At 38.6% G+C, this 24,359-nt stretch overlaps 1 protein-coding gene across 1 annotated transcript in view; it reads right to left on the bottom strand.

The window, feature by feature from the left end:
* ARHGAP31 (Rho GTPase activating protein 31) overlaps positions 1 to 24,359 on the bottom strand; it is a 115,948-nt gene that overhangs the window by 37,862 nt on the left and 53,727 nt on the right. The gene's annotated exons all lie outside the window — the stretch shown is intronic.

Below are 24,359 nucleotides of genomic sequence, written 5' to 3'. Positions count from 1 at the left end.
TTAAACATCATTATTAATATTTGTTACTAAAAATTACTGATGATGAATAAAGAATATACAGTTATGATACATCTATGAATCAAAATAATTGTTGGATAAAAAGCAAAATAAACTAAACATATGTATGGCAAATATGATTCTACTTTGTAAAATGGAACAATATCTTAAATGTTTTTTTCCTGCCAGCTTATCTCTAGACAGAAGTCTGGGGAAAAATATGGAATTTTCTTTATGATTGTGTGTGTGTGTGTATATATATATATATATATATATATATATATATATCAGTAATACATGAGAAGTAAAAAAAATGATCTAGGTTTGGCAATATGCCAATTTTTTTTTAAAAAAACTAATACCTAAAAGAGCGAGAAAAATCTCATTCCCTACAAAAGCCAAATGCTTACACAAAGATAAAAATAAGGGATCAAAAGAAGCACCGTAGCTCGGATTCAGAGAATGAGACTCATTTTAGAAAACCTTTTTATGTGGAAAAATGTGCATTCTGTCTCATTAGCTTCTTTTAGCCTTTTTCTGAAATATAATACTTTCTACAGGACAGTGTTTCTCAAATTTGCCAAGAAGAAGTGTGGACTTCCACTCTGAGAATTCTCTAGCCAATCATGTCCATTATGAAGATTAAAGGCATTTTTTTAAAACTCATGTTTTTGACTTTGTTTTTAATTTTAACTGCTGCCTACCTACTTATCATACATAAGCAAAATTACAAGGATGCCACTTTATTATTATTCAGCAGCTTGTAGCTATAGTTACAGCAAAAATTAGGATAGTTAAAGTAACTTCAATGGAGTCATTTCTCATTATTATGTTAATCAACTTATACATTTCATTTCTATACAATACACCAGTTTCATAAACAAAGCAAGTTATATCATAGTAAAATGACCACATATTGGTAAAGCATGCTAAAAACAAACAATATTTGTATCATAATTTCTCACAATATTTTCTTATTTTTCTTTTTAAAAACTCCACCCAATTTACAAGAAATAATTGCTCTGAATTTCTAAAAGGTCTTATTTCTAGTTATCTCACTGAGGAAAGCAGATTTTTTTTTACAAGAACAAGATAGTCTGTAGTCATGTTTTACAGTAATGCTCTCAAGCACTTACTCTATTCTTTTCCATTTTATTTCTATTTTATGGTTTCAGCATAATGTGGTAAATATATATTTCTAATCATTTAACTAAGTAAACAAATTGTCCTGTAAGAAAAATTCAGCTCTAGCTCAAGTACAAGATATACTTCAGTGGATAAATATGATTGCCTAAATAATTATCTCATTATATTAAAATTTTACCAATTAATACAATTGTGCGGGTTTCTGTAAATTACAGTTTTCCAGAAAATGTATCATAGTTATAGATGAATTGATGCTTTGAATTCATAGATGCATTTTCCCTTTAACAAAGATATTTATATTCATTTTCAGATTGGTCTGCCATCTTATTCCTATTATTAAAAAACAGCAAAAATAAAATATTGAAACTTTCAGCAACATTACTAGATTCTGGCCTTGCATGCAAATAAAGGTAATCTATGATTTGTCTTATCAATATAATATTTGTAAAATGTTCGTTCTGGTTCAGTACAAAAAAAACCTAAGTTTAACCTCCATTTCGGAACAAAACACAAATAGCTCCATTTATATAATATGTTTTTTTAAATTAAAGTTTTATTTGGGTTTTCACACACACAAAATACAAGTAAAACATCTTTTTTTAAATGCCTTGGTCCCGGGTTGCACTTCTTTATGCAGACACAAAACTCAATTTCATGCTCATTTTTGTGTTCTATTCCATATCTTATTATATTCTGCATTTTCTATATAGTTTTTCCCCTCTTTTTTCTCAATTTTATTTTGATTATCTCATCTCAATTCAAATCATTATATTTATACTTTTGTCTGTTCTGTTTCAATTTCATATTATCTTTTCTCATTAAACAAATTTTCTCCTGTAGTTACTAATTGGAGTATGACACCTTTATATCTTTTAATTTTATCCATTCAACTCTTATTTAAACTTTGATATATACCTTAAGGTTATGACAACATTCAATATAATACATAATACATAACTTCCAATCGGATTCTGCTTGGTACATTCTTATAATACACACTACATTCTTTAAAAAAAGGATTGTAAATATATATAATTAAAACCCTCATTCCATTCCAATTCAGTTCTATCATTAATATTCATTAAAATCTTAAACATCTTTAACATTTCTTTTCAATTAAATATCATACTTCCTTAAAGACACGTATAATCGCCATACTTAATTTTTCCCTTATTTTTCTTCACATATGTTTTATAAATCATTAGTCATTTTGTTACATTTATTTATTGACAAGCATTCCACTATCATAAGCATTCCACTTACGATAACTATTTTATCAAACATTTTAATCATACATTGTTTCATATTTTCTGAAATTATTTCTATTTCTAATATAACAATACTATCTTATGTACCTTTGCAAAATCCCTTTTTCAATTAAATTTTCACCCATTATTTCTAAATAGGCCCTGTTTCTCTATATTTTGTTTCTGTCCTTTATAACTTCTTTTCCTTTCTTTCTTCCCTCTCTTCTTCTCCCTCCCCTTTTTACCCCCTTGTCTCTCTAGTTCTAATTCTCTCTTCTGCATTTCCCTCTTCAGTTGCTTTCTTATTTTATACTTATTTTTCACTCTATTCTTTTTTTGGGTTGTTTTTCCCAGTCTTAAACTTTCCATTGTCTTTCCCCACTTTTCTCCCCCCCCCCACCTAACATTACTTGTTCATTAAAGATGGCTTCTACTTTGTCCCAATCTTCTTGTTCTGCAGGCATTTCTTGTTGTTTCTCATAATTCCAAATCTCAGTTTCCAAGAATTGAAATACAAAGCCAAAAGAACCTCTCCCTTCTTGTGCATCTTCTTTGTACTTTTAAAGTTCCCTTTTCAGTTCTTTTAAAAGTGGAGCCATTTTAAACACTTTTAAACAACCACCCAATTGATTTTAGTCATTCAAATACAGTAACCAAGAATCCAGAGATCACCAAATAATCCAAATAGTCCCAAGCTGTTTCTTCTTATTTCTTTTTCCACTTTCTCTTCCTGGGATTTTACTATTTTGTTGCGATGTTTCAGTTAAGATGTATCTTTTGGAAGTCTTGTTGAGATTTTACTGTAAGTTCTTTTTAATTCCAGGCAGTCTCCTCTCTTCCAGATCCTGCCCTTTTATTCTTTTTCCTCTCCTTTCCTGTTTTCAAAAGCTTTTAATTATCCAGAAATCTTTATTATCCCTTTGACTTTTTATTTTCAGCATTAAATGCCTATTAATGTCAAAGTGGATTTTGTTTTCCAATTCCTTGCTTAAGACTCTTAGCTGTCAATATAGGAAGAGGAGAAAAAAACCCCAAATCTTTTCCCTTTTCTCTCTCCTTCGCTGCTTAGAAATCTTCTTTGGGAACCGTGTTATTTTTTTTTTTTTAATAGTTTGAATTCCAGGGTACCTTATTTGTTGCTTTTGCTGTTTGACCAGGTCAACCAAACTTTCTCTTCTTATCTTCCTCCTGCACATTCTTTTCCGGTTGAGTTCTTCTTTGTGGTGGCCATTTCTGACCACCGCTACAACCGCCTTTGGGAAAGGGAGTAATGGCCAGCTGGGGAGGAGAGATGCGGCTCTCCTCAACCCTGCAGGCAGACTCCCCCTTCTTCACCACCTCTACGGGGTGGCTTAGCTCTGAAACCAGCCAGCTTGGGGTGCTCCAGTGCCAAGCACAGATCGAAACCGTGCAGAGTCGCAGTTTCGGTCTGTCGCCTAAGAAACTCAAACCAGAAGTCCTGCATTTATATAATATGTTATTCCCTATGACAAGGTTTTTAAACCACAATGGCTATATTCATAAGATATGGTACAAACAAGAAAACCACATTTTGACTAAGCGTCATGTGGCTAACCTGCTATTAAGCTATGATCTATAAACACTGTAATTCTCATAGCGTGCTAAACTAAAACTGAACAAGCTGCCCTCTGATTTAATGATACATGTGAACCTATTCTGCATCTTGCAAGACAGATCTATTATCATGGAGGATTTCTGTGTAAAACTACACAGATAGCCTCTCATAAACAAGGTCCATGTTGTGATGCAGCCCTGCAAATACAGCTTAAAACATGATACTGTGTGAAAAATTTTTGTATCCATACACCTTATACCAGGTGGTTTATAACTTGTGGCTAAAAAGGATATTTTTTCACATATTTAATATGCTAAATGAACTATATCTCAAATGTAAATCCTCTGGACACTCAGACACCTTGACTAGTTGGTAAACTGTAACTCATAGGCATCTATCTATACATGGAAATAACAAAACTTGGAACTTGGGAATTTCTGGCACATATCAGGATGTAAGTACATAAGCGTGAGATTTGTGTCATGGCATCATCATACAGATTTCATTATTTTGACATACTTTAATCTCAGTTTGCTGTGGACATATCTAGATTCTTAAGATACGATATGATCTTCCAATTTCTGGTCTGAATAAATAATGGTGATAGTTTAATTTTGGAGAATATAAGATAGTTGCAAATAAGAGGTTAGAAATCTCATTAAACATGTTCCATACAATGACAGGATATGTCTGCTCTCCATGAAACTGTAATCAGTATAATGTAGCTCCCAAGAAAGCAAAACATTTCAAAATTTGAAATTTGCAAACCATCATTTTTAGGAATTTTTTAATGGTGAACTGCTTAACAATGGGTATAAGAATTACATCTAATTGTGAAAACAATCTTTTTGTATGCTGAATATGCAAATACAAGAAGAGAGAAAGACATGTAAAAATTGCCTGGATTTTCCAGGAGAAAACTAAATCTGCAAAAAAATCTTATTCTGTTTTATTTTGTCCTATTTTCTTCCAAAGTGACCAAAAATACCTTTGTTTTCCTGGTTCAAAATGATATTGCTTCCTTGTCTTACTTCAGTCATTTGATTGGTAATGAAATCTGGCATTCAACCCTATATTTCCACCAGCTCGATAAGTTAACTCCTCCCCTTTTTTGCAGACTATTTCCTGCTGTTTTCCCATCCTGAACTCTTCTATACCAGAACAGCCTGCTTCTTATGACTAAAGTCTGGGTATTGTGATGTCAAGAAACATCCACCAAACATTCATTTGTCTTGTGACCAAAAATTATAAGATTTGACCTCAAATTCCAAGCATCAATTTTCTGCAAAGCCAAACTTCTCAATGAATTGACTACATGAAAGCAGAGGATAAAAATGTTCTTTTTCAGGAATTTCAAAATCCAGAAGCAGTAGCTCTCTGACTCAGTGCTAGCAGGAGCTGGGGTTAAGATGGTAATCATAGCACACTAAGTACTGAGATAATTTTCTCCTAAATTATTGTCTGCAACAGTTCTTAGTAGAAAAGAATCACATTAATCTGAAAGGGGGGAGGTGGGGTGGAGAGGGAGAGGGAATCTGTAAGATCTGTAAGGGAGATAGTGGGAGAGAGATTATATATATTTAATTTTTGCCATAACTTTCTTTCCAACAACATGTACAAAGCACTGAAACTTCTGAAAGTAAACCACTTTTCCGTTCTTAATGAGACATTAGACAGGACTAAACAAACAAACAAAAAAGGAAAGCTGCTTTGTGTGAGGAAAAGAAGGAACATGGCTGAATTTCCCAATCTACTTATGTCTATAACTGAAACCATATTGGAAGCTAAGAAGTTGGAAGAGGAAACTCGTGTCACAAAATTTCTGGTAGTTTTGCCAGGAAGGGAAAAGGTCTTCATTTTACAACTACAATGGAAACCAGATGAGGAATAAAGAGAGAACATAGCCCCCCAATATTACTTCAGTGAAAAATACTCACAGTGAACATATTAAGACAATAAAGCTTTTTTTTAAACTGCTGTTTTAAAAATCCCTTAAATAGTAGGATGTTAAGGAAATGTTAGTCAATTGTATGTATCTATTTTCTGAAAAGTTTTCCTGGTTACTTTTTGCTCTAGTCAATGTTTTGGAGATTTCACATGACCTGCCTTCAAATTTCCCAAGCATTGGGGTTTTCACATTATCTGCTCACTTAAGCATTATCTGGTGCTTATATATTATAACTGGTGCTTCAAGTAGGCAGTCTAGATTTACTTTACCAAATACTGAATAATTTGTCCTATGATTCAAGATAGTCTGAGATGTTACAAGCAGGAAAACTGTGACCTTCAAACCATGCACCCTTATTGTCAGTGCCATTCACCAAATGTCATTTCATGCCAGGATAAATAGCATGTGGATGGCATTCAAAATAGAGGCTTCCCATAAACAGGAGTATAAACAAAATTAAAACAGGTGCATCTTTTCAAAGGTTCAGAAGAAGATGCTACAGAAACTTATTTAGCCACTTCCCTTTGGTTTTTTTGCAGGGAACAATTGGACATGAAAGTCAAAGAGACCTTTCCCTTGAAAGACAAAATGGCTCCAGGCTCAGATTCAGAGAGGCTAAACTTTCCACCATAGTTGCCTTAAAAACAACATGAACTTCACAATAGTATCACTTATACTTAAACTTCACAGCAGTATCACTTGTAAGTTAAATATAAGTTCTTTTTTTTGTTGAAAATTTTATTGATTTTTAAAAACAAACATAAACAAACAAAACATAAAACATAAAAACATAAAACATCTTTTTTGAAAGCAGCATAATCCCGGGTTACATCTCTTCGTACAGACACAAATTCAAATTCATGCTCATTATTATATCCCATTCCATATCTTATTACTATTCTACATTTTCTATGTAGCTTCTCCTCTCTTTTAACTTTCTTTATTTTATTTTATTTATTTCATCTCAATTCAAATCATTGTACTTATATTCTTTGTCTGTCCTGTTTCAACTGTCTACTATCTTTTCTCATTGAATCAAATTTCTCCTGTAATCACTGATTGGAGTATGACGCCTTTATATATTTCCCCTAAAATTATAACACTTAATATAATACATAACTTCCATTTGGATTCTACTTGGTACATTCTAAAACTACACACTGTATTTTGAAAAAAGAAAAAATTATAAATGTACAATATAATTAAAACAACAATCCATACCAATTTAATTCAATCATTAACATTAATATTCATTTAAATCTTAACGTTTTACACATTACTTTTCAGATAAGTATCATACTTCTATGGGAACATTTATAAACTTTCCATAGTTAATTCCCCTCTACTTCACTTATATTTTATAAAACATTGAGTAATTAAAATGTTCCTGTTCCTTCCTAATTCAATTCTCTAATTTATTTTATTTCATTTATTTTGTTCACAAAAGAGACTTCCAGTTTGCAGGGCTTCAGTGGCAGGCAGGAATCCGCGATCGTGAGCGGTTTCTGCCTGGGCTCACCGCTGGAGCGCCCCGAGCCAGCTGGCTTTGGGGCTAAGCCACCCCGTAGAAGTGGCGAAGAGGGGGGAGATCGCCAGCAGGGTCGAGGAGAGCCGCATCTCTCCTCCTCAGCTAGTGAAACTCCCTTTCCCGAAGGCGGTGGAGCGGTGGTCAGAAATGGCCACCTCAAAGAAGCACTCAACCAGAAAAGAAAGTGCAGGCGGAAGATAAGAAGTGAAAGTTTTGGCTGACCGGGATAAAAAGCAACAACTAAGATACCCTGGAACTTAAATTTTATAAAAGATACATCGCTCCCAAAGAAGAGTTGGAAGCAGCAAAAGAAAGTGAAAAGGGAAAGTTTTTTTTCTTCACTCTCCTTCCTCACATTGACAATGAAGAGAGCTGAATAAGAAATTGGAAAAATCTGCTTTGGCACTAATAGGTAATTAAGCTGAAAATATAATTAAATGCCAAAGGGACAATAAAGATTTCTGGACACTAAAAAATCCTTTTTTTTCTATAAGGAGGAAGGGAGAGGAAAAGAATAAGGGCAGGATTTGGAAGGAGGGACTGCCTGGACTTTAAAAGAATCTAAAGTAAAATCTTAATAAGACTTCTAAAATATACATTTTAACTGGAACTTTGTAACTAAATAGTAACCCCAGGAAGAGAAAGTGAAGAAAGAAGGAAGTGTAAAAAGAAACAGCTTGTGTGTATTTGGATTGCTTGGTGACTTTGAGATTCTTGGATATTATATTTGAATGACTAAAAACAATTGGGTGGCTGTTTAAATGGCGATCTGCACCTACAAGAAACAACAAGAAAGGACTGCGCAACTAGAAGATTGGGATGAAGAAGAAGCCATCTTCAATGAACAAGTATTTGGGGAAGAAAGGGGAAAGGGGGGAAAGAGAATGGAGAATTTAAGACTTAAAAAAACAGCCAAAAAAGGGGAAAATAATTTGAAAAGCAGATACAACATTGGAAAGCAACAGAAAAGGGGAATACAGAAGAGGGAAATGGAGGTGGAGAGACAGGGGGGTAAAAAGGGGAGAGAGAAGAAGAAAAGGAAGAAGGAAAGGAAGAGAAGCTACAAAGGTTTGGAGCAAGATGTAAAGAAACAGGACTTATTCAGAGATAATGGGTGAAAATTTAACTAAAAAAGGGATTCTGTGAAGGTACATAAGATTGTATTGTTATATTTGTAATAGAAATAATGTTAGAAAATTGGAAATAATGTATGATTAAAAAGTGGGATAAAATAGTCAGTGTAATTTAGTGAAACTTTTGTGAACAAAAGTTAAATATAAGTTCTATAACTGCCAAACAGTGGCAAATAACTGATCCTGGAGTAGCATAGCAAAAACACTGTATACCTTAGTGTCCCTTGTTAGGCAAGATTTGTTTTTCCTTTTGGAAGACAAAATTATCTTTTTTGTAATGATCAGCTGCTTAATGCAAGAAATTCATCTTTTTTCTTATAAGTATTAACAAGTGACACCTATGCTTTCTTTGCTCTAAAACTGGTCACAACTGTCTTAATAAAAGTCCACTGTAAACATTATGATGCTTGAACTTTATTATTAATTATTTTATAATGATTCCTGTCACTGAAGGTATATTTTGCATAGGAGCTATACATTAGGTCAGGGGTCCCCAACCCCAAGACTGTAATCTGCTACTGGGCTGCAGCCCATTGGGAACTGGGCCACTGAAGTGGCCAGTGATTGTGCAAAGCTTCTTTTGCGCATTCACAGGATTTAGCTTATGCACATGAAACCACTCCCTGCCTGCCACTGAAACCATCAAAGCATCCGCCACTGCTGTTTTTCTGTGGAACCAAAAAGGTTGGGGACCTTTGTACTCGGTCACCTCCTCTAACTCCATAGGTGGGCACCTATGCCAACTGTCAACCATAACTCCAAGAACTCTTTCTTAGTGAACTGCCAATATCACAAACCCTATCTGTATATCTTTTTTTAATTGACAAATTAAAATGGGTTATATTTTGTCCATCATTTATGTTATGTCCTGAGGACTCATGGAGTTCTCACTCAGGTCCACTCACTTTGTGTGGGCGTTATTCCCCCATTCCCATTGGTCGGTTCTCCCCAGCAGCCAGCTATAAAAGCAGGCTGCGGGGTCCAACTGGCTGCTGATTGCTGCGAGCCAGTTCCAGGCTTGGCAAGCACGGTCAGCCCTTTATTTGTAAAATAAAGTACTGTTGCACTCATGCTCTGGTTCAGCCTCTCATTGCTCAAACTTAACACTGGCGACGAGGATGGGATGGCTACCAGAAGCACCTTGCAACCGCTGAGTCACTAGCCACCGATCTACAGCCCAGAGAGAGCGATCGGCTGGCAACAAGGGAAACGCTGATCCGCAGCCAGAGAGAGTGGTCAGCTAGCGAAACGAGCGATCAAAAGAGCAAACGCAGATCCGCAGCCAGAGAAAGCGGTCTGAGTCAAATAGTTAGAAGCGTCTGTAGCCGCTTGTTAGCCTCGCTACGGGGAAAGTGAAGCGCTGCGAGCCGCAGCCGCTCTGCATTTGGCGCGAAATTCAAACGGGTGTCATTTGAATTTCGAGCCAGTAGGAATCACAGCACAGCGCTGTAGAGAGTCACTAACGCCCACTTTTTGGCGCGAATCAAGACACCTCCAACGGCTAGCAGCCAACGTGGTAACCCAGAGAGAGAGAAAGAGAGGGTAGCAAAAAAAAAAAAAAAACCTCTCCAGAGCTGATATCACTAGTAACTCACGAGCGTTCGTAGTCCCAGAGAGATTTCTCCCGCAGGTAGCCCAGCCGTTCCAGCACCATGAGTTCCAATCCAGTATTCCCAGCGTTTAAACCAGACGAAGAGAAGTGGGAATCGTATAAGAACCGTTTCAATCATTACATCGATGCGGTCGGCCTGTCGGATGCGGGAGAGCATCGTAAAAATCCTATTTCCTAATCTACTGCGGAGCCACCGTTTCGATACCGCTGCAGCACTCGTGGCGCCGAGAGAATTAAAAAACGTTCCGTGGTCCGAGTTGCTTGAGATCCTCACAAACCACTACGCTCCCAGGCCTTCACAAATCGCCAGGAGGTTCACGTTCCGAATGAGGAAGCAATCAAGTAAGGAGACCATCAACCAATATATGGCCGCCCTCAGAACAGCAGCCCTGCACTGCGGGTTTGGAACATACCTGGAGGACATGCTCCTCGATCAATTGGTTTGTGGGGTCAAGGATCTCAACCTACAGAGGCGACTGCTAGCTAAAAAGACCTCAACCTCGCGCAAGCGGTAGAGGAGGCCCTAGCAGCCGAGCTAGCAACGAACTCAGCCACCGAAATTCAGGGCCCAAGCGCCAAGCTAGCAGTGTTCCCAGTCCATTCCGAAGAGGTGGAAGCGGAGGAAGGCCACAACGATGAGAACGATGTCCATCGCCTCACCAATGACAGACGGTCGCAGGTTGGGGCCAAACAAGAATACACCGGTCCACCCAAGCACATCACCCTGTGCCTAGCCTGTGGGGATCACATCAAAGGGCCACCTTCAAGTTTAAAGGAGCCGTTTGCAACAACTGCCATAAGAGGGGCACATTGCGAGAGTCTGCCAAGCCCCCAAAGCGCTGCACAAAGACCCCGTCCTCGCACTCGGGACCACAGAGGCAAGTATTAAACTGTCGCACGCACCGCCTTGCCAGGCGTACTTGCCACTCTGTTAGTAAAATTTCTCTCTCCGTTTCCCTAGAAGGTAAACCGTGCCACATGGAGGTTGACACAGGGTCAGCGCTCTCAATAATCTCGTGGAACACCCTCAAGAGACTCCACCCCAGCCTATCTACTACCCGGCTTCAGAGATGCCAGTTCGGTCTGAAGGACTACCAGGGAAGGCCATTCCCGTGATCGGCAGAGGCAAGTTCTTTGTCAGTTTTAGAGCTTTTAAAGGCCACCTACCTCTAGTGGTAGTTAACGGCAATCTACCCACCTTATTGGGGCTCGATTGGTTTCCCCACCTCGGCCTAGGGTTAACAGGAGTCCATGCTGTCTCAACCTCAGACACTGACTCCTTATTCGCTGACTACGCAGATGTGTTCAGCGAGGAGCTGGGGTGTTATAATGGAACCCCCATCTCGTTCACCGTTGACCCCAGGCAGTCCCAATCAGATTAAAACCACGTAGAGTTCCATTTGCTATTCGACCAAAACTAGACGCTGAATTGGATAAACTACTAAAACAAGGGGTCATTGAGCCAACAGATTTCGCCAAGTGGGAGACGCCCATTGTCACACCCTCAAAAAGATGGTAGCCTGAGAATTTGCTCGGACTACAAGACAACAATCAATAAATATTTACAAGTTAGCGCCTACCCGTGCCCGTCATTCAGCACTTATTGCACACATTCGAACCGGGCAGTATTTTTGCTAAATTGGACATGTCTCAAGCATATCAACAGTTCCCTGTTGATAACCAAACAGCGGAACTTCAGACCATCGTCACTCACAGGGGTGCCTTCCGATGCAAGCGTCTCCAATTTGGCGTCAGTGTTGCCCGGGTATTTTTCAATCCCTCATGGAGCGGATTTTACAGGGCCTCCTGGTGTAGTACCCTACTTGACGACATCTTGGTCTCGGCCAGGGACAGACCCCAACTCTTCCAGAGAGTGCGAGCAGTGTTAGAGAGGTTCAGACAGCATGGCCTCAAGTTAAAAAAAAGAAAAATGCGCCATTGCCACTAGACAGGTGGACTTTCTGGGTTATAAAATTGACGCCTCTGGCATTCACCCCTGGAGTCCAAGGTCAGGGCGATCCACGAAGCTCCCACACCGACCTCCAAAACGGAGCTACAAGCTTTCTTGGGACTCCTAAACTTTTATGCATCCTTTTTGCCCCATAAAGCCTCAGTAGCCGAACCCCTACACAGATTACTAGACAAAAAGTCACCGTGGCACTGGGGGCACAAAGAAGACCAGGCGTTTAACGCCGTCAAATCACTACTTACGTCCAGAGGCAGTGCTCATCCAATTCGACCCCAACCTTCCTTTAGTACTGGCAGCAGACGCATCCCCTTTTGGAATTGGGGCGGTCCTTAGTCACCGACTCGCCAATGGCGCCGAGGCCCCCATCGCCTTTTTCTCCAGGACGCTCTCGGCCACGGAGCGAAATTATAGCCAAATAGACAAGGAAGCCCTAGCAGCTGTTGCAGCCGTGAAAAAGTTTCACGAATTCCTTTTTGGCCACTTCTTCGAACTGGTCACCGACCATAAGCCCCTCCTGGGCCTACTGGCCGGCGACAAACAGACACCTCAAGTCCTCTCCCCTCGGATGACAAGGTGGACGCTTTTCCTAGCGGCCTACTCATACAAACTTATCCACCGCCCGGGCAAAACTCTATCCCACGCTGACGCACTCAGTCGCTGCCCCTTACCCGCTCCGGCTGAAGACCCAGCTCCTGTCAATGCCATTTTTGAAATCACCCAGTTGGACCTGCCCATCACCGCCCTTGACATCGCCGCCAAAACCAAGGCAGACCAAACGCTCGCCCAGGTGCTCGACTGGGTGAGGAGGGGGTGGCCGGGAGGCAATGTTGATAACAAATTCGCACCCTTTAAGACTCGCATGCAGGAGCTGTCCAGTTTGCAGGGTTGTCTACTGTGGGGCACTCGAGTGGTCATCCCGACCTCGCTGCGTACCCGAGTCCTGGAAGCGTTGCACGAGGGACACCCCGGCATTGTGAGAATGAAGGCGTTGGCACGCAGCTACGTGTGGTGGCCAGGTCTAGACGAAGACATTGTCAATTGGGTAAGTTCCTGCAGCATTTGCCAGGAATCCCGTCCTGCTCCCCCCATCGCCACCCCTACCAGATGGGAGAGCGCCAGCGCCCCTTGGTCTAGAATCCATATCGATCTGGCCGGCCCCGTGCATGGAAAGATGTTCCTAGTGGTCGTGGACGCTTATTCCAAGTGGATAGACGTGGCGCAGCTATCCACGACCACCACACTAGCAATCACCAACGTATTAACACGCCTGTTGTTACCCATGGACTACCCGACTCCTTGGTCTCCGATAATGGCCCACAGTTCGCATCAGTAGAATTCAGCCGTTTTGCAGCCAACCTAGGCATTCGCCACATTTTCACAGCCCCATTTCACCCTGCGAGTAATGGGTTGGCTGAAAGGGCCGTCAGGACCACCAAAGAGGCCCTCGCTAGGTTTGGCAGAGATGACTGGCACCACAAACTCTCACGGTTCCTGATGAGCCAGCACTCAACCCTCTGTGCAGTCACCAATAAGTCCCCAGCGGAACTTCTGATGGGCCGGCGCCTGAGGACTGTATTAGATAGACTGCACCCACAATACTGCCCTGACTCTCCCCTCGCTTCCACTTCGGGGGTTAGACATTTTATGTTACAGGAGCCGATATTCGCAAGGAATTTCGCTGGGGACCCACTTTGGATTCCGGCGAGGTCATCGCCGTCACCGGGCCGAGATCATATAGAGTCAGGCTGGAGGATGGTCGCGTCTGGAGGAGACACATAGACCAACTCAGAAGGCGCCTCAGCAACCTCGCAAACAAGAATCCAGAGTCTCCAGTCGAAGGGGAACCGTCCCATCCGCCACCCAGCCACACCGCACCCAGTGACCAGTCTGCGCCAGCGGTCGTTCCAGTCAGCCCAAACTCGGACAACAGCGCCCAGAGAGTTGATCAACCGGATCCAACCCACGAGAGTTTGACTCCAGAAACCAACCCGGTGGTTTCCGAGGATGCCCAGTCCAGAGAGAGTGTTGGCGACACTATGCCAGCTCAACCGTCACAGACTGATACCGAACAGTCAGACAATGTTCCCGAGTTGCGCCGCTCCGGGCACCAACACAAACCCCCCATCTACCTCAAGGACTATGCGTGTTCGCATCTGGGGGGAAGGGGTGTTATGTCCTGAGGACTCATGGAGTTCTCACTCAGGTCCACTCACTTTGTGTGGGCGTTATTCCCCCATTCCCATTGGTCGGTTCTCCCCAGCAGCCAGCTATAAAAGCAGGCTGCGGGGTCCAACTGGCTGCTGATTGCTGCGAGCCAGTTCCAGGCTTGGCAAGCACGGTCAGCCCTTTATTTGTAAAATAAAGTACTGTTGCACTCATGCTCTGGTTCAGTCTCTCATTGCTCAAACTTAACAATTTACTTTTTAGCTTAAATGCAAGTGCCATTTTAAGAAACCTTACAGATGTTCCTTTTTTCTAAAAACATTAATTATGGAACCTTATCATTAATAATCCTTAATGGAAGTCACTATTAAAATGGACTTCCCCTTTCCCCCTTCAATGGACCCATGATCAGAAGATAAAACTTGTCAAAACAGAACAGTGTGAACAGATGTCCACCCTTCAATGTGTATTTAAACAAAGGTTTTCAATTCCCATAGCTATCAATTCAAAACTTTTCATCATTTAATTTATAGAGAAGAAAAACAGTATCCTACTACACTCATGTGCCAAAGTTTACATTTGGGTCCTGGAAGTCTGAGACATCCTTTTTTGAACAGCAAACCAACATCAAACAGGTTTAAAAATGAATAGCCCCTTTTAAGTTTCCATTCTACTTTGACTGCCATAGGTTTGTCATTGAACTTTGAACAGGCCATTTGCACTGTTGCACAAAATGAGAAAATAGGATGATTACATTTCTAGCCCCCATTACAAGATTTTAATGGGGGCTAGAAATGTAGTCATCCTATTTTCTCATTTTGTCTCAATATCAGATAGTTCAGCAACTTGTCCCAATGATTAGTATAATGACTTGCAAAGCTGACTAAAAGCTTAAGTCTATTTCAGTTATATGAAGCAACAAAAGAGAAGTATATAGGCATCTTAGATCTCAAAATGGAAATAATGTTCCAGGAATTTAATCTCTGAAAATGTCTCAGGAAAAGGTATAAATGGAAATAACAAATGAATGAAGGAGGAAAGGCAATGCTTTGAGCATAAGTTAACTCACTAAGAGAGAAATTGAACTGATCTACAGTATTTTGTGAAATTAGTAAACTGAAGTTGTCCTAAAGGTGCATTTTCAAGATGCAACTGGGCTTTTTGTTTTTCTTTAAAGACTTTTTGCTTCTCATTCAAGCCTCTTGAAAAAGCCCCTGTGGGACAATTGTGACCTGGATGATTGAGAATCTCTCTAGACAGTAACTGAAGTTGGGAGGCATTTTATAAGTTAATAGGAAAAGCACCAAATTCCACCACTATAATTAGAATGAAAAAGGAACAGAAGTGGCAGAACAAATAACAGAAAGAAAAAATAACAATAGCTCCATTTTATGAAAACAAACCCCCACCAAATCTGGGCAGAATTTCAATCTGTCCAATGACTGTGAAAAATAAAACAATGGGAAATTTCATCCTCCTTTTTTTTTTCATCATTTAACCATTTAAACCACAATAACTGGGAGATGAATGTTGAAATAAATCCAATAAATGCACTGCATATAATAAAATATCAAGAGGTAATGAATATTCTTTTGGAGGCTCAGCCACCGTGTCAATCATCAGTGACAAAATGGTTAAGAACCCATCATTGCTTAAACACTTCAAAAAGAAAATTTACACCACCAAATAAGGGAATATTATTATTTATCTATGACTCAGTCCTTATTCTGTTACTTAACTACTCTTATTTTTAGCATGGTCTTTCAAATACTGAATCTAAGTCTGCCTGTATGAGGAAAGGAAATGAAATAATTAAACTTCAGAGAAATGCAGTGGTAAATGATGTTTTTATAAACAGAGAAATAAACAGGAATCAGTGATTATCCTGTTCCAAAAAAATAAAGATATAAATAGGTATAGAATGATACACAGTCTTCCAGTTTACTTTCTCCTTTTAAAAGCTTGTTTTTTGGCCTAGTATTTGATTACAGTTTCATCCAGGAGACCTCACATCAATTCAGATAATTTAGATACTTCCTGAACCAGAGAAATTGCAGCTGGTGATAAAGTTCCATATTCTTTTGCTTGCAAACCTTCCAACACCAATTAAAGGACAAATTAAGTCCTAGATATTCTTTACTGCACACCCTTAATGGAAGACCAATTTAATTTAGCTTCTTTTAAATTTGCCAGATCTTTTATTTCAAGGATTGTTTCTTATAGAAAGGATTGCTTATAATATAGTGCTATTACTGGATGGTACATGCATATCACTGCTCTCTTCTTCTACCCAAATTTGACCTGCCGCAGCTATTCATGCAGAAGTAGCCAAAACTAGGCTTACAAAGTGAGATCTTTTGTGTATATCATATGCAATTGCTTAAATTAATCTTCCATCAAGAATATCAAATAAAATATCTTCTCTGAGCTTATTTCAATGTTTTTATTAGTTTGATTTCCTGTGTAAACACAACTAATAAGCTTGACCTTATTAGTACATTAACGTGAATTATTGTAAGTTGACCAACTTTTTTACAATGAAAAGGAGGACACAAATAAATTGAAGAAAAAAACAAAGCCACTTGTGCATGGTGCACTCTTGCATGTGGCGCACTCTTGTGCATGGCACACTCTTGTATACGGTGCTCTCTTGCACGTGGCACACTCTCTCAAAACAATTCTCCTGTGCAGAGCACATGCGTCTCATAATCACATCTTGCTGCACTGTACCGAGCTTTGACGAATCGTCATGTCAAATACAAATACGTCACATCACACACAACGGATCGGCTCAGCATCAAGCAAATACAGAGATTTACAGATTAGTCTTCAAATATCAAAAAGGACATGTAGGAGGACACTTTTCGAGAGAGGACAGAACTTATAAAAGGAGGACTGTCCTCCCTAAAGGAGAACGGTTAGTCACCTTAATTATTGTTGAGTTAAATCAGTTGCCTCTAGAGGAGATAGGCAGCACACAAATCAATCAATAAATCAAATAAACAAGGTTGTTATTTTTTCTTACGCATTGCCCTGTGATTCCACCCAGGCAAAACTCTAGTAAATATGAAATTTTAAATTACAAATACAGAAATAACATGGAAATGTCATGTTTTAGTTTTTGCAATCTTGGAATTCTATAGACAAATTCTACTTTTCACAAATGGAAAAGCAACCACAAGGAGGTAAAAAACATGGAAAACCCTATATACAAACCTAAAGATATTTATAAGGAATTTTTCCATACCTCAGTGCAATTTGTTTTGAGGATACATGTTTATGCTTTCATTATTCCTGGTCTTGGATAAAATACTTTGGTTTAACATTCTTCATCCACACTGGTTTGCTTTATGGTGTATTTCAGATACAATTGGTTCAGAATTCCCAAGTTACAGGATAGACCATAAGAAGTTTGTCTTGCACTTCCCTCCAGCCCAGTGTCTTTTAATTCAGGGTTGGGCAATGATCAAAATATGAGAGGGGAATGTAATTCAGCTTCCAAACCTTCAGGAGGACCACAGAAAGTCAGACCATTTATGTGCAGGATGTGATGAGATGAACAAAAGATTTCTAGGAGATAAAATGCTCCTATTCCTATCCTTAAGCATTCAGTCAAAGTAAAAAATAAATAATTCAGTTAATCAGTTTGCTGTGGGCTGACCACTCATTTCTATTCCAATCCTACAAAACCAAAACTTGGGTTGCCATAACAGTAGAAAGATGAATTAAAACAAAAGTGAATAGAGTTTTGCACTCAAAAGCAGTAGTACTCATTTCCAACAGTTTTAATATTTAATATACTGTATTAATTTAGATATCTTTGCAGTAATGATTTAGGTCAGCTTATTGGCTTGCTCATGAAATTTCAGACTGTTCATCAACCCCCATTTATTATATAAAAACAATTTAATAAATACCAATATTTTAACTCTTAATACTATGAATAACAACAATATCAATAAGAACAATGAATAGTCCCATGGAGCCTTGAAATTGACCCCTTTTGAGGAATATTGACCCCTTTTGAGGAAGCTTGCTTTAAATAGTAAAATCTGGGCATTTTTCTTTTTTGACTTCTAACAGCAAAATGTCAGGTGTCTGATATATTGCCCCATAAATTCATCTCTCTCCAGCTGCAATCTCTAGTTCCTCCCCCACTCCACACATACACTTTTTTACTCTGTGATTTGTTCTGTTTTGTTTTCCATTTGGTAAATCAGAGGCTCAAACCTAGCTCAAGGAAAAACAAAGGGGTTTGGTTTTGTTTTGTTTTCTCCAGTATCTCTGGTCCATACCAGGTAGCATTTATCATTTCCTCTCTTCTACACACACCAGCACATATTCCCTTCCGGCATATTAGCTTTAAATTACCGGCCAAATTGTTTCACAGGGTTTTCCTCTGGAGAGTCACAGTAGCTGAACAGTACAGAACTTCCTGTTGATGTCAGGCCTTACTTCCTCTTAAAGTAATGGAACTTCCTTTTAGCATATCTAACCTTTTCCATGAAAACCATTTGCCTGCATGGATTGTAAACAGAAGCAGCAGCAGCAGCAAAATAAGACAAATTACTATTGCGATGATGATGATGATGATGATGATGATGATGATGATGATGATGATGGCGGCGGCAATGGGCATGGCAAGATATATTTGTTTTGTTTTTCCTTGCACATAGTAAGCTTCACTCAGGGTCAGTTTTCCTCTAACTAGAGGAAGAATAAAGTTAATACATCTATTAAAAACTCAGTTCGCTTTAGAATTAAACTGTTATTTTAGCATAAAAGTCTGTAGAGGTTCTCAGTCATCCAGGTCATGGTTGTCCCAAGGTGCTTTTTCAGGAGGCAACTGGACTTTCTTATTTTTTTCTTTGAAGACATTTCACTTTTCATCCAAGAAGCTTCTTCAACTTGGACAGGACAGTGGGGAATGGAAGGATTTATGTTCTTTGCTGGTCATTTTCACCCTTTTAGAGCAGGGGCGTCAAACTCAAGTCAGCATGGCGGTATCATATGACATATCAGGACTTTTTTCCCCTTTGCTAAACCAAGTGTGGGCATGATGCATCCAGCCTGCAGGCCAGGAGTTTGAAAGCCCTGTTTTAGAGGATCGTAGAATCACTTGGAGATTTATCTGTGTCCTCAAAGTTACCAGAGTAGTGTTCCTGGTTTCTGCTTCAACAATTCTCTAAAGGGATGCAAATGACCAGCTATCTGCAAAGAATATAAATCCTTCCATTCCCTGTTGTCCTGTCAGAGCTGAAGAGGCTTCTTGGATGAGAAGGGAAATGTCTTCAAAGAAAAACCAGAAAGTCCAGTTGCCTCTTGAAAAAGGAGATGTTATTTTAGCATGTTACTATAGTTATATGTTTTAATTTGTGAAAGGGAAGTTTAAGGCTTGACTACCAATTCTGCAATTTTACCAAGTACGGACATTTGTTCAAAAAGCAATGTAAATATTATCATTCATTAGTGTTTGATTTGCAGTTAGTATTCCTATTCCTGTTGCAAAGCTGCAAAGTAAAAAGACATTCTTTAACTTTAGCAATGATTTTCAGTCAGAAAGGAGTATTTTCTATTCTCTTCTGTTGGCATAGATTTAGCATATATTTGTTAATGCCAAAATATTGTTGCTAATATGCAGTGCCATTCATTATACAATGCCATGATATGTGGATACATAGCTGGCTCTGAAGTATTTGTTAGAGAACACACATGCAAGTTGAAGAAGTGATATTCATTTAGAGCAGACCACTGAAACAAAGGTTTATTCTGGAAAAAGTTAACCTACGTACCATTTGAAAAATGACATATTTGAAAAATGCACAATATATGATTCTCACAACACTGAGAGTAATAGGCCAATGGTGGATGAAATAATGACATTCCAGGAGAAAAATAAGTATAGGGTTTCCTGGAGGTATAAGATAAATGCCAATCGGGAATGGCCTAGCCTTGTTGGACTGGTCAAGTCTTGTTGGCAGGGGTGGGATTCTACCAGTTTGCACCTATTCGCTAGAACCAATTGTTAACATTCTAAGCAGTTCAGAGAAACAGTTGTTAGAAGAAATTACTGGCCTAATCCTGTAAGGAAGGCAGGAAGGAAACTTTCTGGTGTTGCTTACAGAAACTGCCTCTCTGTTAATCCTTATTACATTCTTGGCAGGACTAGACTTCCTGTCTCAGGAATGTCTCTGGAGTTTTTTTTCACTCCTTTGCTGGTACTTTGCTTGTGTGGAGTGGCCATTCAAAGTTACAATGGCACTGAAAAAAGTGACTTATGACCATTTTTCACACTTATGACTGTTGCAGCATCCCCACAGTCATGAGAGGCCAGGCAAGGAGAGGCGTGCCTCGATGTGAGTGATGTTGAGTTGGCCACACCCAGCCAATAACATGACCACCAAGCCACGTCCACCCAGTTACATGACACCAAGCCATGCCCACCACCTAAGCCATACCCACAGAATCATTTGTTAAAAATTTTGAATCCCACCCCTGCTTGTTGGAAGTTATAAAACTGCCTGGAATTATAGATCTTTGAACATATTACTTAGAACAGGGGTCTTCAAACTTGACAGCTTCAAGACTTGTGGACTTCAATTCCCAGAATTCTTCTTCCAGTCTTGTTAGCTCGCGAATTCTGGGAGCTGAAGTCCACAAGTCTTAAACTTGCCAAGTTTGAAGACCCTTGCCTTAGAAAATGTATTGCTTCTGATAGTCCATCTGCCTTGATTCTTCTGTAACACAACCATTTCCAGCTAGATTTTGATTTCATCGTTAGATATTACAGTATGAATAATGCCATTGATGTAGATTTTAGTCCGGAAAGTGATCAACATAAATTGTAAAGCCAAATCTGTTTCTATGTTCTAAATCCCTGGATTAAAAATTGCTAAGTACAATAGTCTTCCTTCCTTCCTTCCTTCCTTCCTTCCTTCCTTCCTTCCTTCCTTCCTTCCTTCCTTCCTTCCTATACTGCACTGCACTGCACTGCACTGCACTACCCTACACTACACTCCCCATGATGCTGAACAGCAGCAGTGTATTAACACTGAAGCAGGAAAAAAAATGTCTTAATTTTCATTCCCTCAGCACTAATTATTCAAATGGGCTAAGATACCTCAAATGGGCTAATTTACAGAATGTCCTGGCATTCTGTAAATTAGCCCATTTGAGGTACCTTCATTGAGAAAGTTTTGCCATATGGTGCAACATTTTGCCCAGCTAAAGGTTACAAAATATATTTTAAAAGTTGAGAGTTTTAGCAGTATATAGATCAAATAATGCTTCATGCAGCATATATCTAAATGTAATCAGAATAAAGGAGTACCTGAAAACAATTGGTATAACATAGGGCTCTCAAGCAGGTAAGTCTAAGCATGAAGTTCAAATGATTAATTCCTGTCTCAGACTGGGGGAACTGAAAGTATGCAATTACTTATGGTAGGACTACTACTCATTTTCTTAACCAAAGTGGACAACCAAATCAATCATACAGTTCAGTTCAGACTAAATTGGAATAGACAATCAAAATGTTGAATAATACATCATTCTACACACTAACTGAATTAGAAATGATTCTGTGAACTTCTAAGGCTGAAAAGCTACAACTATTTGGTAAAACCACAAGAGTTTCCTTTGTTATTTTCAATATTGTGTCCAATGCACTATATTTCCTTTAGTTTTTTTTAAAATAGATGGAAAGGTAAAGTTGATTCTAATATAAAATTGGCTAATATCAATTACACCAACATTTCTAACTCAGTAAATGGAAACAGTATGAGTTTTAAAGCATATTTTTATCCCAAACACAAAATTTATAGTCCAAAAATTTAGAAACTTTTTCTTTCGAACAAAAATATACAAAGATACTCTCACAGATATATGCAGACACTCAAATAGCATGCAGTAGGAAGACTGGAACAATTTGATCCTATCCCATATTTTATTTTATTGTGCCCAATTAGGCACAAAGGAATGGGAAATTTATGACTACTACTTTCAGGGATTACCAGCAATGCTTGACACAACAACATCTAATTTTGTTCTTGCCTCTCAGATGATTCAGCTGGAAGATCTACAGATCTGATTGAAAATAGCCTGATCTTGCATAGTAAAGATAATAAATACATGCAGGGAAGTAAAAATATGGGTGTGCTACTTATCCAAAGGTATGTCATGAGAAGATCACTATCTTGGGACAGAATAATTATCTGCTGAGATAACCTTGCTCTGTTGAATGTATTATGGGGCATCAGGTTTTACTTATTCTACTGGATTTATGGTCAAAGACTATAACATTTTATGAAAATATAGATTTAATTATAAACAATAAGATTTCAATTTATGTTAGAAAGTATTAATTAGTGTTACCTAGCTTGCTGTGAGTGACTCTGAAAGTAGGAATACCTAGATGGGGTACAGTTGCATGTTACACTCCAGTGATTGATTATCATAAAAGAACTAAGAAGGAATTTGGTGGAACTTCAACATTCTGAAAATGATCCAGGAGAAAAAAAAATGACAATATGAATAGTATGAATGCATATGAACAGGACAAAGAAGCACAATTGGGCCATTTAAAGACTCAAGAATGAATGAATATGGTAACTGGTATGTCTCTGCTTAGAATAAGAACCAATCTGTATATTTCTGTTTAAAGCATAAGTCTGTTCATAAATACAGCCAGCAAATGAATGAACATAGATTTGAAAGCAGGATTTGGATTTTTTTATGGCGAAAGATTGAGAGAATAATATCGAGTGCACAAGAGTGATCAGAGATTCTAACTATGGGGAAATAAAGTTTTGCTGTTGACAGGAGTGAATCTTGAAAGAAAAATATGGATATGGAAGAAAATGAAAGAAGTGAAAGAAATTAGAGTGGAAGTGGAATAATTGAAGATAGAGAAATTATGCGTATGAAAACATATCAAATTTATCTCCCATAGAAGAAAAGGAAAAAAAGATATGTATAGTCTTCAGAACAGCATGAAAAGAATTATGTTATAATACGCCCTAAAGGCATAGGATTACGCTATTAAGCAGTATGAAAAAGGATGGTTGGTAAGATAAACTGAAAGAAGCTATGAATAAGGAGGGATATCATATAAAGGCATGACTGCTGGAAAAATGAGCCTGAAATAAAGATATTGCATAATGTGCATATAGACAAAAACATAATTATAAAGAATGTAATATAAGAGACCATGGTATGGTTAAGAATTTGACAAACCATGGCCTATTGTCTCATGATTTCAGAAATATTTATTTGCCTAAACAGAGAAACAAAATTTTTACAAATGGGCAAAAAAAGCAGTAGGAAGACTTCCAATTTCCTGCCAGCTTCTTCACTGAGTTTCCATGTGGGAGGATGACAGAGAACATTGGAAATTTCCTTCCTTTCTTCCTTCCTTCCTTCCTTCCTTCCTTCCTTCCTTCCTTCCTTCCTTCCTTCCTTCCTTCCTTCCTTCTCTCCCTCCCTCCTTCCTTCTTTCCCTTTCTTCCCTCCCTTCTTTCTTCACTGTTCTTTCTTTCTTTCCTCTCTCATCCTTCCTTCCTAACTCCCTCTTCCTCTTCCTCCCTTTCCTTCCTTCCTTTCGCTGTCATTCTTTCATTATCTTCCTTCCTTCCTCCCTCCCTCTTTCAAATTCCTGTTCCAACTACAAACGGGCATCATACATATTCCAATGTATTTAATGTCATCAGCCTCAGTCAAGACCAAGTCTTATTCTTTCATGTAATAGAGGACAAATAAGAGCATTGAAAGAAAAGGCATAGTTCACACATCGTGTAAACTTGTATGATAGGTTCTCTGAAGTAGCATGTCTTTCAAGCTCCATTATTACATGTTGTAATATAATGATATATGATTTCATTTGTTGCATGGATTCAACCAATTGTGGTATATTAAATTGTATAGTGTGCAAATACTTTTAGCTTTTCATTATAATATGAATATAAATACCTATATATTTAGTTAGCTGTATATGAGAAAAAGGAAGAAAGAAAATATTTTAAAAATTCTCTTAGACTTTAAAT

Source organism: Pseudonaja textilis, chromosome 7, assembly GCF_049901715.1.
Source record: "Pseudonaja textilis isolate UNSWEBS1 chromosome 7, rPseTex1.2, whole genome shotgun sequence".
Classification (NCBI taxonomy): domain Eukaryota; kingdom Metazoa; phylum Chordata; class Lepidosauria; order Squamata; family Elapidae; genus Pseudonaja; species Pseudonaja textilis.
This window is presented reverse-complemented; position numbering and strand designations above follow the sequence as displayed.